The sequence below is a fragment of the Macrobrachium rosenbergii genome, chromosome 17 (assembly GCF_040412425.1).
Source record: "Macrobrachium rosenbergii isolate ZJJX-2024 chromosome 17, ASM4041242v1, whole genome shotgun sequence".
Lineage (NCBI taxonomy): Eukaryota > Metazoa > Arthropoda > Malacostraca > Decapoda > Palaemonidae > Macrobrachium > Macrobrachium rosenbergii.
Genome location: NC_089757.1, coordinates 11,691,464 through 11,709,273, shown reverse-complemented (window position 1 = coordinate 11,709,273; position 17,810 = coordinate 11,691,464).

Sequence of the window (17,810 nt, the reverse complement as noted above, 5' to 3'; positions counted from 1 at the left end):
GTTAAAATGATCCTTTATCTTGGCCGTAAACTATAAATGAAAGTAATTACTATTATAATACAGGAAGCTAATTAATACAGGAATAATGATTTGGAAGTAATTTTTAATATATATGTATAGTTTACTCGTTCCATCAAAAATTGCGGTGATATGTTTCATCGTGCAATGGCTGTCATGTATAACTAGATAGGTAATTATCGTAGTTTATTTTATGATGAAAAAGTCTATATCTTCTGCTTTATTGTTGGCAAATATTTTTATTTTTACAGGAAAGTATAGACTTTTTGGGCTAGCTCTAACACATCATTTTTACCTTTCATTTTCTCTTTGTTTTTGAACCTTCTTCCAATAAAGTATGAATTCCGCTTTAATATAACCCAAAAATAGTATCGTAGCATGAAAACTAACTTTGCTTAGAACGATTAAAAAATATATGTAATAAAATTCATGTTAATTTTGTCATCTTTTTCTTTACGTTTTGATATGCAATTCTTGGCCAAATAGAAAGGCAATTGATCATAGTGTTGCATTGCGAGAAAAATTCATATATATTGAAAAACTTGTTTATGAGGAAATTTATTGAAGACAAAGAATAGAAATATGTTTTTTTTCTAACTTCAGCTCGTCATTTTGCCCTGTTATGTTATTTTGCTCTTTTGAATATTTAGCAATGAAATGAAATGAAACTATTCAAGTTAAAATTGACCCCAAAATCAGCATCCAAGCGTAAACAATAACTTTACAGTGATTGATCAAAGGGAAATATCTGCTCTGCTGCCAGGAAGTTACAAATAAAAAAAAAATATATACATATTACACTGTAGTAGATCGCAGTTTGAGAAAGAGTATACATGTATACAGTATATGTGTATTATATATATATATATATATATATATATATATATATATATATACATATATATATATATATATATATATATATATATATATATATATATATATATATATATATATATACATATATATACATACATATATACTGTATATATATATTCCAGTAAGACAGTGAAACCAGAGATTTCACGAAATCCCTGAAATTTTCAGGGAATTCGTGAAATCACCTATTCACTTAGGGACATTTTGATTCCCGAGGAGCGAAAGAGTTATTCATCTACACTGTTTCTCCGTGTTTAGTACTAGTCCCTGGAGGATAAAATGTGTTTCACCGTGTTTTGCGAAACACATTTGATCCCCGAGGGACTAGTACTAAACACGGCGAAACACATTTGATCCCCGAGGGACTAGTACTAAACACGGCGAAACACATTTGATCCCCGACGGGCTAGTACTAAACGCGGCGAAATAGTGTAGATAAATCAATTTTTTCCGTGTTCAGTACTAACCCCTCGGGGATCAAATGTTCGTAAGTGAATTGGCGGTTTCACGGATTCCATGAAAATTTTAGGGACTTCATGAAATTTCCTGGTTTAACAGTGTTACTGTAACATGTATATATATATATATATATATATATATATATATATATATATATATATATATATATATATATATATATATATATATATATATATATATATATATATATAGGGCAGCTGAACGAGACTACGGTCTACCCCAAAAGCCAAATCAAAAGTCCTTCAAAAGAAGGCATCGTGCTTACCCCATACAAAAATGGGAAAAAGCACGTTAAAAGAAGAAGAAGAAGATATATATATATATATATATATATATATATATATATATATATATATAATTTATATATATATATACAAAACTTCTTTTTTTAGACGTATTCATCGGTAAATTGTTAAAAAAAAATCCCACTGTATACCTTCCATGAAACCTAACACTTTCAGGCAAATCTTTGGCCGCAATTTTCCTCGTCAAAACGCTACGGGATAAAGAAGCTCACTAAAGCCTCAGAACGCTCTTTCCTCTTTACACCTGTCTGGCCCATGACGTATTCTGAGGAGCGGAGGGTGAAAAAGAAAATTCATGTTAACCAGAGTGCTCTCGGCTATGAAGAAGGGAAGACACTCGAAATCGAGTATAATGGTGCGTAAAACATTGAATGTTCGATCCTGTTGAAGAGAGCGGTGTGAAATATTAGGTCGAGCAAGAGTAAGCTGAGAGTGTATTGTTTCTCTCTTCGTGTGTGTGTGTGTATATATATACTCGTATATATGTATATATATTTATGTATATACATACATACATACACTCACGCACCAACTAAATTATATGCACACAGACTTACTTCGATGTGCATATATGTCTTTCCGCGCATACAGAATCTCATGTGATCATGTTGGTGAAGTCTCCGCGTAATCCTTACCGTACAGCGTAATATCCGGTGCGGTATCGCTGCTGAGCAAAAAATAGCTTCGCCAGTCACCCAGGATAGATATCTGTGATATGCTGACGCTGGCGTCCCAAAGGGAGAAATTGGAAGAGAATGTATTGTGGGAATAATATTTCATATTTCTTTTTCGGTGCAGTGATGGTCGACTGCACTTAATGTTGTTCTTACACGAAAATCGGCGTTCAGAATGTACGTGGTTTTCTACGTAGTTACAAGATAATTCGTCCGTTTTTATCAACACTAAATCTTTCATAAAAAAAAGCAAACTCTCTGTACGTTAATACATATTCATATCCATATTCGAGGGATCATACTAAGAAAAGTATATCTTAGTTTGACCAGACCACTGAGCTGAATAACAGCTCTCCTAGGGCTGGCCCGAAGGATTAGATTTATTTTACTTGGCTAAGAACCAACTGGTTACCTAGCAACGGGACCTACAGCTTATTGTGGGATCCGAACCACATTATGACAAGAAATGAATTTCTGTCACCAGAAATAAATTCCTCTAATTCTTCATTGGCCGGGCGGAGAGTCGAACGCTGGGCTAACAGCGTGCTAGCCAAGAGCCTTATATTGACAGGTAATAATATTGTGGACATACTTTTCGCATTGTCTGTCCTCATCATGGCAACAATTAGACAAGTGACTGCATTCAAGCACTTAACCCTCTTGTCATATACTAACCAGGGGCAGCAACAGGTGAGTGACGCTGTCAGCCTCGCCCTTTTAGGTACAACCGCTTAGAATCAGTCGGAAGGGTAGTATCATTTGGAGCCGCCTTCTTCTAAGTGGAATAAAGATGAATATTTGTAAAAAGTTTCCAGGTAATAAACTGGAGAAATAAGTTCACCTCGGATTGCAAAATACGCCAACTGTTTTCTTTCTGACGCTCATTTTGGAACGTTGTTCTTGCTTCTGATTTTCCATTGCTTTCATAACCTTCTACCCTTCAAAAGGCACGTCTATTGCTTCCATAGAAGTTAAACTTTTCCTTTTTCCGTGTATTTTCGGACGTGGCATAAGGACATTCTCTTGGCATCAGCTTTCAAGAACAAACTGGTGCTTACACAGATTGGCAGTTCAATAGGCCTAGTCAAGATCTGTTGAGGTTGTCAGTTGTCTTGTTGTCTTCAGTGCACCTTGAAGTTGAAACCACTTCCTTTAGCAGCAAGATACACAGGATGTGAGACGGTCCACTGTAGCTTCTGCCAGGACAGAATTTGTCGTTCTGCTAAGGTCCCTTAGCTTTGACTGAATGCTCTTCCACAAGGCACTAGAACTGGCCCCCGTAACAAGGGAGGGCTACAGGTTGTGCACCCTGGCCCAAGGGTGACTTGGAAGTAACTGGTATACAAGGTAACCGCATTTCGCCTCATAGTCTAGGCTAAGCAAGATGTTACATGTAAAATGGAATATCCCATTAACCTTCACGTCTTGCAAATGGGGGACGCTTGGTTGTAAAGTAGCTAACTGGATATAAAAAGCTAATTTCTTGATTAATTTTTTGCAATTATTGGATCAACGTGTTATTGATGCGTTATTGACAAATTATGGTCGTAGTTTTGCTTGATCTTTGTCGAGGAATCTATGATAAAGTACTGAGTACTCTTACCACCAATTGTGTTGCATATTTCAAGTTAACATAATTTAACATCGATTTTTCAATAAAGAGGACTAGGAGATGTGCTGTAACAGAGTGGTTCATTTCTTTTGACTGTGTTGGTGTGTATTATCATATGTTTACGTGAATATATATACCTAAACATATATAATTTACATACGTTTTCATGCGTAATTATCCTTATATGCCCCAGAAGGCAACAGCATTTGGCTGTGTCATTTCCATTGTCAAAACTGTTTCAGTTTCGTTAAGACCAGATAGCCATTATGATTATTTGTTTGATGTAGTTTTCATTAAAAAAATTCTTTGCCAATTTTTTTAATACCACATAAGTTTTTATATATCATTGTTCCGATTTTAAAACGATTTTCATTGAGGCCATTTTAACTGAGATAGTAAGACGATATTATACAGTAATTTTGCAGGTATAGAAGATTTAAATAAATAAAAATCTTACATACTAAAGAGCTAGGAACCTTAATTTGGATTTATTTCGATTTGACCAATGCTCCAGAACAAGTTCAAGCCTGGAAATTATAAAAAAAGCGAATTCTTGGATAAGATGAATAAAAAAAGTATTAACACTTTGCTACAGAGAGAGAGAGAGAGAGAGAGAGAGAGAGAGAGAGAGAGAGAGAGAGAGAGAGAGAGAGAGAGAGAGAGAGAATTTTTGAGTACGTAACACTAAGTACTAGACTACTTTTTCCTCTCATAACAACGCAAATGCACACGGTAGAATGAAGAAAGCCAATTTATTTCCAGTTCTAGCGAATATTTCCTTTTTCAGTACACACAGAAATCTTAATTTAAACCTAAGAAAATTCCATAACAAACTTACCTCTTGTTGGAATGGGATGGGGAGGGTGGATGGATTTACATCCTTTTGTGACTTGCGTGGAGTACTGTAGGCAGTTACTTGGTAAGATTTCCTAATGCCATTTGCTTTTCATCTCTTCCCGTAGTGTCTTTTTCCCTATCTGTCGAATTTCATAAAATTATAGAAAATACGTTCTTTTAATTTTCCCATCATTAAATTACAAGTCTTGAGAACGAGCCTTAAGAGAGTCTATAAATGCGACTCGTTTCTCTTCAGATTATTTGGTAAGAATAATGACAGTGATAATAATGCTCAGAACTGCTCGAAGGTATTATGACTTTGACATCAGTTTTTTGATTGGCTAAAGGCAGATCATGCATACACAAATGTATATGTGTATATATATATAATATATATATATATATATATATATATATATATATATATATATATATATATAAATTATATAATTATATATATGCATATCTATAAATGTATCTGAATATATATATATATATATATATATATATATATATATATATATATATATATATATATATATATATATATATTCAGTTATACAGTTATACGCTATTTTCCCTCGAAGGGTGGTAGCTTGAGAATGTATATTTCTTCCATTGCTCCGCTAGGTTTTTGGGCTAAGCTAGACAATCACCCCCATGATTCTCTATTCTGGCTAAGACCCACCAAACTCAAATAACTTTCAGGTGCATAAACCGCCACCTCACAGAGCTCTAGCCACCCACCCTCGCTCGAGCTCGGAACTCAGAATTGCTCAAACTAATGAAATCAAAGTCAGTGGACGAGACTAAATTTTCCCTTTTCAATTCGGATGAGGAGAAGAAAGAAGACGAGACGCTTTTTAAAGACCATCACAATGAGTCAGCGGAGGAATGGAAGGGAAAGACGTAATAGAATTCACCGTAGATGGGATGGGAAGACCCCGAAGGTAATTCTTTTCAAGTCTTTGGAGGGCGGTCGGATGTAGCGCGGCCAGCAGGGCGGAAGGGAGGCCATTCCGAATGAGAAAGGTTCTGGGAAATTGTTATTACTGAAGACCTCAAAATAATAGTGTGCGTTAGAGAGAGAGAGAGAGAGAGAGAGAGAGAGAGAGAGAGAGAGAGAGAGAGAGAGAGAGAGTTCCAAATTCAATTATAAGACAGAGCAAAGTGGTGGAGGATTTTTGTGAGTCTGTGTTTGACAGAGTGATAGATTATTATTAGTGTACTTTAAAAAGTTTTTAAATGAAAGGAATATTAATCATCATGAAGAATAATTTTATTATTACACGGTTCAAAATGGCATGTCCGTGGGTCTGTGTCCGTGCGAGAGAGCTTTGTCCCTTTCCTAGGGGACGACAGGAAAAGCAACATAGTATGCTATCTATCTCTGACCTACAAAAAGCAAGAAAGTTACATTAAGTTAGAAGAGATAAGAAAGCAGGAAAAGAGTTCCAAAGTGACTGTTTATGTTTAAGTGGCGAAATCCATCATAATGGTAAAAGTAATTTCAATATAAACAATAGTTCTAATTTCTGTGTAATGCGTGAGCTACCTGGCTTCACATTAGTATCAGACGGTATAAACCACCTAATACTTTTAAGGTGAAACGAACGACGCTTATGTTAATTATTTATGAATTATTCCTTCAGTGAAAATATCAAGTTCAGTGAATTTTGATTTATAGAAATGAATTAAATAATACTTTAGATTTCTTTTAAAAGGAAAATAGCTCGTTTAGAGTTGCGGCATTTTCGGAAAATGTTCGTTTTTTATTAAAGCTCATTATAATTGATGATACCCATAAAATTATATATATATATATATATATATATATATATATATATATATATATATATATATATATATATATATATATAATCAAAACGTGCGAAGCAAATAGGCTACAAATACCAGAGAAACGCAGAAGTAACAGAATATTTCGTGTTTTTTTCTTAAACCTTTAGAGGAACAAACAGGATAAACAACAGTCCATAGAAAACGTTGAGGGCTACGTAATTTGGTATTTTCAGTTTACACACACACACACACATTTATATATACACATATTTTAATGTATATATCACACAACATATATTTTTGTATATAATATATATAAATATATATATATATATATATTTATTTAATATGATATTGGCATAAATGAACATTGCCATGTTTTTTGTAATACAATCCCTTACCCTTTAAATTTCAAACGAGTATAGTCGTATGGAATTTAGTTATTGTCAGATGATGCGATTGGCAGGTAAATGAACATTTCCATCTGCCATCTGTAGCGAGCGTACAACATTCGTTGAAAATACTCCTTTCAAATATTTTTTTCCCAGGACACTAAATATATATATATATATATAAATATATATATATATATATATATATATATATATATATATATATATATATATATATATATATATATTCAAACATTAAGTCCTAACGGGGTGGCTCCTAGAAAAGACAAGATAGCAGTCACTTTCCTTCTCTGTTTTTGTCTGCTTAATCATCTATGAAAACTTCCACATTCACTGGCTCCTTACGCTATACAGTAGGCTCATGAGGGCTGTGTCGAAAGCCACTATACATGCTGCTCCTTCACTCTCTCTCTCTCTCTCTCTCTCTCTCTCTCTCTCTCTCTCTCTGAAGTGAAAAGTTTGTAATGAACATATAAATATGTATATGTATAAATTTATAAATATGTATGCTGTATATGTATATGTAGATGTATTTATGTATGTATACAGCGAGGCATCAGAGTTCGATCCCACGGAGGGAAACGTCTTGAAACCAGTTTCCGTAAGAATCCATTTTGTCCTTGTTGGCTTAAACGGTAAACGCGCACCTATCGTGGTTAGATATCTGCTTTGGGCACTGTACAGGTAGAGAAGGGCTTAGGGGTCGCAACCTCATTCTAAAATGATATGAGAACCGGAAAGTTAACAGCCCCTGGGGACAAACCCCTTTTGATAAAAATGGGTCTTGTAACAAAAATGTACAAAGCAGAAAGGAGGGAATATATGTAATTAACCTTTAATGACATTATGAAGCCATACAAGGTTTCCAAGAACTGCCCTAGTCACTTCGACCTTTGTCACGAAAAGAATGAAATATTGACAAAGCATAACTTTTTAGAAGAGCAAAAAAAAAAAAAAAAAAAAACAATCAATAACAGACAATAACTCTAGAAACAGCTATGGATTATCTTACGTTATTGAATACTTTTTTGCTGTAGGAAGCGGTAAAGCATTATCATTTGAAAATTGTTACCGTTATTTCATTTCAGGAATATATTTCTACTGCTACTGTTAATGCTGTTGCTATTACTACTTTAGCTATTTTTATATTAAGATTATTTTTCAATATAATCACCCAGACAATACATTTCCACGAACTGTGACTCTCGGTGAAAAAAAAAGTGTAGGGAAGAGGGGAGAAGAAAGCGGGAACGGAAAAAGATGAATAATTCAATACACAAAAAGCTTTTTAACTCCAGCTGTTGTTGCTAATGACAAAAAGGTAAAGGTCAAAGGTCACGGCGCTTGAAAATATTCGTATCTGCTCACCTTAGGGAGGCAGTGCCGTCAGTAGGCCTTACTTAAGGTTCTTTGCAGCGTGCCGTCGGCCCCTAGCTGCAACCCCTTTCGTTTCTTTTACTGTACCTCCTTTCATATTCTCTTTCTTCCATCTTACTCTCCACCGTCTCCTAAAAATTGATTCATAGAGCAACTGCGAGGTTTTCCTCCTGTTACACCTCTCAAACGTTTTACTGTCAATTTCCATTTCAGCGCTGAATGGCCTCGTAGGTCCCAGTGCTTAGCCTTTTGCCTTAAATTCTATATTTAGTTCAATTCTCTCTGCTCACCTAGACTTATTGACATCGGCAGTCTTTGTTGATTGATCCATAGCCTTGTTGTGAAAGGAATGGAACGCCTCTGGTACTCAGAGGCACGTCAAAAGTTGGTGCTGTCAAAATATTACAGAAAATTTATTGCGCTGAAATTTTTGAAATGTTCGTTTGTAATCTTTAAGAATTTTTTTCTTCGAAATCTCTTCCCGGTAGTGTAAAACGATTGTCTACATTGTTTGCTAATCCAGTTTCTTAATAAATTTACCATTTGTTTATTTTTAGTTAGAAGGGTAAGAAATGCGAGACATATAGTATACATATACACATGTATTGTATATATATATATATATATATATATATATATATATATATATATATATATATATATATATATATATATAGGGCAAATGCCAAATGAAGGAAAAAGTGAAACAACGGAGTGGTTGCTAGGCCTCGACTACAATGGTCTGCTAGTAAAGGACCATTGCAGTCGAAAGGCCTAGCAACCACTCCGTTTTTCCACGCTTTCCTCCGTGGCAGTTGCCTTTATTTATACATTCATCACGTTCCATATCTTTGTGATTCAGTTATATTTATATATATATTATATATATATTATATATATATATATATATATATATATATATATATATATATATATATATATATATATATATATATATATATATATATATATATATATATATATATATATATATATATATATATCCCCCTCTGCGTATAGATTCGTAATAATATCAAATCAAACCAAATTACGTTCCCCCCTGAAGGCATTACGGAACCTGAATAGTGTCTGAGTCGATCGCAGTGTGTGGGAATAGCAAGCAAATGCATTGCACACCCGAAGCACTACTGAGGGTTCGTGTATTCCAGAGTATGCGATTGAGAGATTACGTATTCCGCATGTCAAGTGCTGTTTATCATTAGGAAAATCCGCTCCGTAATCAGCTTGAATAATGCCTTGCTTAGGATTGCCAGGATTGCTGTTCGGTTACAGATCTTGTTGCCTCGTGGACAAAGCGAGAATGGAATTGATTGACTTGAGGTGCATAAGATTCCTTTTCTTTTTTATTTATGTATACAACGGATATTTTTATTTATTCAGAATGGGTGAATATGCAAATAGAAATCGGATGTTTACAGTGTTTTACGTAATAATAATAATAATAATAATAATAATAATAATAATAATAATAATAATAATAATAATAATAATAATAATAATAATAATTATTAAAGATAGATCTGTTCAGAGAGCTTTCGGGAATCTGTTCGATTCCCCTTTTCATACACATAACTGTGGATTTGTGTCTCCATTTGAAGACTCATGCTCCCATGAATATTTTTTTAATAATAATAATAATAATAATAATAATAATAATAATAATAATAATAATAATAAAATAAAGAGGATGAGGACAGAATAATGGAAAGGAATGGCTGAGCCTACGAAAGGTGTAGTTCTCTGCTGGCCAAACTTTACAAATACTAGCTTATAAATTCAGTTAGATGAGATTCAAGTTCCAGAGGACGAGGGTGGCTGGAAGGCGAATGATGATTATGGAAATCATCAGAATGCACTACAGGTTACCATTGCAACCTACGTACCGTCAAGAAATCGGCCACACTCTTGGCCCATAGCTTGCCAGGGCACGATAAAGAAGCCCCCAGACTCATTGGCTGCAGCTGTAGCGTCAGGTAAACTTGTTGATTAAAGAAGTTGGAAGCTAAGTTGGAAGAGAGAAGTGGGACACAAAAAAAAAAAAAAAAAAAGAGGAAGTAGCACACAGTATTGTCTTGCGGGAATCTTATCGTCGGTTTGAACACCGAGAGGGAGTTCGAAGCGTTTGAGAGATTCCGAACGGAGAGAGAGAGAGAGAGAGAGAGAGAGAGAGAGAGAGATCAAAGGATATTTTTATACTTTACGCAACGTCGAGGTTTTCTAAAGAGAAGGACTATGGAAAGAATCAAATCGTTTCTGAGAACTTACGCGAATTGATATATGGTGTTTTTCCTCTTTCGTTCTATCATATCTGTCTTCTCACTCTCAAGGACCTTCCTTCGAGATGCCTAAACTGTTGTTTTGACGTCTTTTCCCGGAACTGAGGATGTTGATGTTGTCCAATAGTCTCTCTCTCTCTCTCTCTCTCTCTCTCTCTCTCTCTCTCTCTCTCTCTCTCTCTCTCTCATTTCGGAAGCTGGACTATCATAATGACCATTTCTCCGGAGTAAATAATCTCTCTTTTCATAAGTTTCAAGTCCAGAGGGTTTCTTACAGCGGAGTCTCTTGTAATATTTAACGACGTTTTTCGTGTTAATTTATTTCATATCCTTGAGCAATTTGACTCATTCAGTCCTCATTAGTTTACTTTAAATTATTCAACGGTCTGTTCAACACTGAATGCAACGCATTACATAGTAGATGCCATTTCGTCGAGTCATCTTAATTGTACCGTTTCTTCAGTATATGAGTTTCTGTTATGGTTCGTTCGTTATATTTAATGTTATTGAGCCATTAAATTAATATTTTATGTGTCGGGCGCGTACATTATTATTATTATTATTATTATTATTATTATTATTATTATTATTATTATTACTAAGAGATTCACAATTTCGTAAAAAGCAATCTGTGTAATAAAAATCCACAATTATATAGTAAATATATTACTATGTAAAATAAACAAACACTTTCAAACACTTGAACGGTATTCCCATCAGTGCTAGCGTTAAAATGCACTGATGAGGAACACCGTTCAAGTGTTCGAAAGTCTTTATTTTACGTAGTAGTATATTTACTCTATAATTGTGGATTTTTATTACACACATTATTGTTACTGATATGGAACAAGGCACTGGCTTGGCATCGGCTTACAAAGCACGCTTCCACGGAAGAGAGTGGCGAATAAAATATTATATCAGATACTTTAGGGCCGCTTCGCGTCTTAAAGATACTTCTCCTGGTGCTTTCTAAATATGCCGTGAAAACAGTAGTCTTGTGTTTTATTATTTTTCGTGTCTGTTCCTTCATTGTTGATCTCCACTCTTATTCCTTCCCCTTGCCTATTCTTCGGTTCTGGGCTAGAGAAGGGCATTGGGTTGTTCGTCCCACTGGTCTTGGGTATAAAAGACAAGTTCCCTCGTTTTGTTTGGTTTTGTCAAGGGACAGTTGCCTAGACATTGTTAACGAAACCTTTGATATAATGTATATGTTATTTTTATTTTCACGATTGCGGTATCATTATTAATTTAACAGCTTTTATACGTCGCCGAGAAGAAACAAGCCTTAAGTAAATATCCGCAGCTTAGGTTGAAATCCCAGTCCCTGTTTCCCCAACCCCCGCCCCCCTCTTCTTTCTCTGCCAACCACGAAAGCTAGACTCCAACTTGCCTCGAAACTCGTGTTGCAAATCCTTTCTCGCATCAGTAATCTTCGGTTTCCCAGAGTCAAGGTAAAGAGAAAACTTTGCTTTTTTTTTTTTCTTGATGCCCTCCAACTTTGCTTTGATCTCACTGATTAAGGCTGAGGCAACTTCGTCTCCGATGGGAGGTCGAAGCTCCTGGGGAGAGAGGGTGGATGCTCTCGAAAATTAAAATTTGGCAAATGGTGACAGTTAGTCGTCCCATCAGTTCTTTAATCTCTGCTCTCTTAATTTGGGTGTCAGGTCTTATTGCTGTCGATTGCGGCTCAGACTTGACCCCTCGTGTCTGTTGCACTTTTCTAAGCAGTGATTTTTTCGGTCAGCGTCTGCTAGTGTATGCCTGTCGCCACTGATAGTTACAGGAGCGTAAGTGCCATTGGCATTTGATTCTGTGTTCACCCATCCTTGCACCGACCGAAAGCGATGTTTCTTAATCCAAGCGGACGATAGACCAACTGTGAAAGAAACACTTTCTTAAATGGCATTCATGCGCGATTGTCCAGTCAAGTACTGGCTTAACCAAAGATTGCTGAACCTCGTTGATCGCAATGTCAGGAGTATAGCGTACAAGTTCCTCCAATGCATGGTTCTTTCATTCTTTTATTTTATAAACTCATGATCTTATATCTGCCTTCCGTAGAAGTTCTGTCCTTGGTCTCAAAATCGAGATAACGCGCTACCTTCTTTGATGCACTTTTACAAGGTAAAGACACCAGTTCTTGACTTCTGTTTACTGCTCACCAGTGTTAAAAGGTTAATTGGCATTGTGGGAAATGTATTGAGCCAAACAATTGTTGGATGACGCTTGTCCACGCGAAGAGGGCATTCATCCTCCAAAGTAACAGTTTGGAAAGGACGAGAGAAAATTTGGTAACTTTTTATCGGTAAAAGGTACCAATACTGTATAGAAGCGTGCATTCATAAAAAAATGGCGAAATTTAGTACTGAAGCCATTGCTGTTGAGGAAGAAAGCTGTATGCCATAGAATGGCATTCCACGGGTTCTTTAAGTGAGAAATGAAGGCACGTACAAAAGAGCATTTGTGAGAGGTATTAATTTTAACATCTACAATTAATTAAGTTTACTAAACTCAGCATTAACATCTGATCATTTGTTTTGAACAGGATTTATAGTGTTAAATGTTATGTCTGATGCCATATCTTGGTAATGAGGGATAGTCGAGCTTCTTTCAGAGAGAGGGAACAGATGACCAATGCCATATACAGCTGTACGTGTTCAGAGAATTAGTGACTCAGTCAGTGCCAGCTGCATTAGCTTCACCAACGCATCCCTGCGAAACTGTCTAGAATACTACAAAAACCAAACTATTTTCCAGCACTTTTCTGAGATTCACGACCAAAAGGTTGAAGTGAAACAACTTACACAAGGGAGCAAGGTCGCCTAATAAAACTCCAGCTGTGTTATTAATTTGGAGACATCCTCTGAATACATACTGTCTAATAGCTAATCCTCTGAATATATATTATCTAATATCTAATGGCAGCAACTGATGGGGATTGACGCCACAGGTATAGGGAGAAATGTCAACATCAATGAAGAATAGCTAATTAGCAATTCTGGGAACATTCCAAACTACATCTTACATTCAAAGACACAAATGGGTGAGGTAGAGAGGAAGTCTAGCCATAGATTTTACTGATGTGGCCTCTCAGTGAGTCAGAAATCGTGATATAGTTTTGTAAAAGACATATCCGCCCACAGAATATAATAGAAACGCTCTCTTAGCTAGCGTTGCCGGGAAACCTCATTTATATAACCTCAGATGACTCTGTTTTCTGATAATTAAATGATGCAAGAGTATGAGTATTGTAAATTTGAGAATGCATGTGAAAAAACTCTTGCAGATATAAAGAGGGCAATTAGAAGACCGAAGAATAGTAAATGGTGAAAGTGTTATACGGAGTCTGACCAGAATCTGCCAGTTATGTCGGGAGGAGGGGAAAGGCTCAAATTGAATTGGTGAAAGGCACAAGTGTTCCTTTTTGTAAAGGTAAAGGTTGTAGAAGGGGCTATAAGAATTATAGAGTCGCACCATTACTGAGTGTACCAGGAAAGGTTTATGGCACGATTTTGATTGAGAAATTAAGGCTGATGTTGGGAAGTCTCATTTGAGAACATCAGTGCCTGTTAGACAAGGAGAAGGGTTTGGGGATCAAGTACTTGTCATGAAAAATTGTGATGAGACAAAGAAAAAGGTCTTTTTCGTTTGTAGCATACAGGGACCTGGGAAAAAGCTTATAATAGAATAAATAGTTACAATGCAGAGTCAGTTAAAGACGGGTTGTGTAGAAGACAGTTTTCCCCGCGGAACTGAAAAAATTCATGATGAAAGTGAAGTTTGTGTTGAAGCATACAGATGGGAGAGTGACTGGTTTGGTGTAAAAGTAGAGGGAGTGATTTGCAAAGACAGAGAAAGCGAAAAGTTGTGTGATAAGTAAATGCATTGTAAATGGACTTTAGAATGGGTGACGTTTGCAGATTATACGGTATTGCTTAGGGATAGTGAAGAGACACTGAAGAGACTAGTGAAAAAGATGTGAAAGTGTTCCAACTCCCCCTTCATGTGAGTGAGAAATGTGGATGTTGAATGTTAATGGAAGGAAAAAAGTTGTAACTGTTACGATGAATGGTTTGTGTCGTGTGTCTCACGAGAAGGAAGGAAAGGATGGGAAATGTGGGGAAATGTTGGAGTGGCAACAAGTCAATTTAGGTGAAAAACGAATCAAAGTGTTACGGGAATATGCGGTCATTTAGAGAGAAGGGAAGGCAGACTGAATTGTGAAAGTGTATAATTTAGAAGTGTTGGGCGGGCAGGGGGTATTAGACAGAAGGGTCCTAAAATCATAGAATTGTCTCAGAGAGTGCTTAGAAGATAAGGCGAATGACGCCATTGATGTTTCTACTGTGGAGGAGTATGAAGAGGATAATGATGTACAAGTCACGAGGGTTAAACCCCGATTCAGAAATAAAGTATGAATTTTGCAGTGACCACAGTTTTCTTGCTCTAACCGCCTCGTGTTAGGGGAAATGGCTTGATGTTGAAATACGTACACACACACACACACACACACACACACACACACACACACACACACACACACACACACACATATATATATATATATATATATATATATATATATATATATATATATATATATACATACATACACACACACATACACACACTTTTTCAACAGTTAGCTGTCTCTCCTAACTAGAGTTGGCTCCTGTAAATCAAAAGGGCAATGATTACCGCCACATTTCACACTTAAGGGCTTAAGGCTCCCTGACCGAACATTTAATGCGTATCTTAAAAGTAACCTACATATTTAAATCATAAGCATATATAGAGGGAGAGCATCAAGTAGAATTAGATGGTTTTTATCATAAAACTGGTGTAAATTAGTGGCAAGAGAATCCTTGATACCTATTTAATTCACTCATGAAAGGACTCCATAATATCTTCCTTCTTTACATGTAACACGTAGTAGCTAGTTAAATCCCCAAGGTTATTATTACGTCACAGTGACGTCAGAAGGCAATGTATGTGATATTCATCGTAACTTTTCGTAATAGTGAATGCTTACAGTTATGCTGACCTGCGTAATCTTTCGAAATATGGTTTTAATACGTAAATATTTACAGGCTTTAGAACCTGTTTACCTGGCATACTCTGGACATTTACAGTAGATTAGTTCGTCAAGGTTTTACGACATATGTAGACGTTCAGGACATATGCAAATGTTCATGAACAGGCATGTATATGTTTTAATAAGAGCATAATTATATTCGTGCCATTATAGATGCAAATATTGATTTGTACCCATGAGTTTCCCTTTCAGAGAGCACTCACACACACACACACACACACACACACACATACGCGCGCACACATTTCCATGGTTTTGTCAGAGAAAGTGACATTTTTCATGAGGTACCTGTGCATATAAGAATGATGACAATAATGTCACGTTCTTTGAGTTTCTGTTTGGTAGGAGGGTCGCGTAAATTGTTATGCTTGGAATTAAACGTAAAATTTGACAAAAGGTGATACTCGGTACTAACAACGGGTGATCGCATTTCAAGATGGACAGGCATGTAACCTTCTAGGAGAAGGGACCCATCCGATTTGGGTTGCTCAGTCTAGTTTCAGTTGTTTTAAGCTTAGGAATCATCACCATAGTTTTTTTTCCTCAACTAGACTTAATCACGACTTCGTGACCAGTAACTAGTGATTAGATTCTGGGAGAGACGTGAATGGGATATTTGTGGAAAAGGGGCATTTTTGTGTTCTGCGTCAGAGACAAGTTTGCAATCGACGAATACATCAAGGATTATAGTTTTCTTGCTTGTAATGGCGGCTTCCTTTCTGACGCTCATTTTAGTTATATTCTATACTGTCGTAGAATGAATATTTTCTTGGCAATCTGTCTTCGATAAGCTTCATTTCAGAGGAAAGCTTGCGGTATCATCCTCAGAGCCTTTTCCTTCTGAGTTAGTGTGTGCTACTCGTTCTGAAAGGCAAAAGCGTCCATATTCTGTTGATGCGTCTCTCTTCGCCTTTGCTGTAAACATGATGAGGTGTTACTTGCAGTGTAAATGTGTGTTAATGCTCGTAAATCGGAGACATCCTACTTCACCTTAATTATTCTGACAGTTTTATTGATCAACTTCTGTTTATTTATCTTTCGGTTATTTTCGGCCATAATAATTCCGACCCTTCCCTTTAAGAAGGTCTGTTTATTTATGCGCATAAAGTTTCTGATTGTCTTTTTTTTTCGCAGACGGACGTTCAATTTCACGCAAGCTTGCGTAGCTCTGACCTATACGAGTTGACGTTAGAGAGATGACAACGTAAATAAAAGGTTTTGTAGTTCTTTTACAAACGGATATTGACAAAACTATTTCCTTATCAGTCTTTCGGTAACAGGTAGACGGTAAGAACATGTAAATTCGTAAACATCAAGTTATGCAAAGCTCGAACTGAATTGATTATTGAAATTATGCAAAAACTCAAATAGGTAACGGAGGCCATAACATTGAGTCACAGTTCCAGACTCACACTGAGTCATAGTTCCAGACTTACACTGAGTCACAGTTCCAGACTTACACTGAGTCACAGTTCCAATTTTCTGAGTCACATTATTTGACTTTCATTCACTCACAATTTCAGGCCTACAAAGAGTCACAGTTCCAGTTTTCACTGAGTCACAGTTCCGGATTTTCTCGCTTCCTGACTTTCTCAGGCTCAGTTCCTGACTTTCTCAGACTCACAGTTCCTGACCACAGATGCTGACTTTCTCAGACTTTCAGTTCCTGACTTTCTCAGACTGTCAGTTCCTGACTTTCTCAGGCTCTCAGTTCCTGACTTTCTCAGGCTCTCAGTTCCTGACTTTCTCAGACTCACCGTTCCGGACTTTCTCAGACTCTCGGTTCCTGACTTTCTCAGACTCACAGTTCCTGACTTTCTTAGACTCAGTTCCTGTCTTTCTCAGACTCACAGTTCCTGACCACAGTTCCTGACTTTCTCAGACTCACAGTTGCTGACTTTCTCAGACTCACAGTTGCTGTCCTAATTGTCCTGAGGGATTAGCTCCTGGGTGATGTCTCGACGTTCGAACAAAGTAAAGGTGAAGAACTTCCTGGAAGTGTCGGTTGTAAGACAATCTCGTA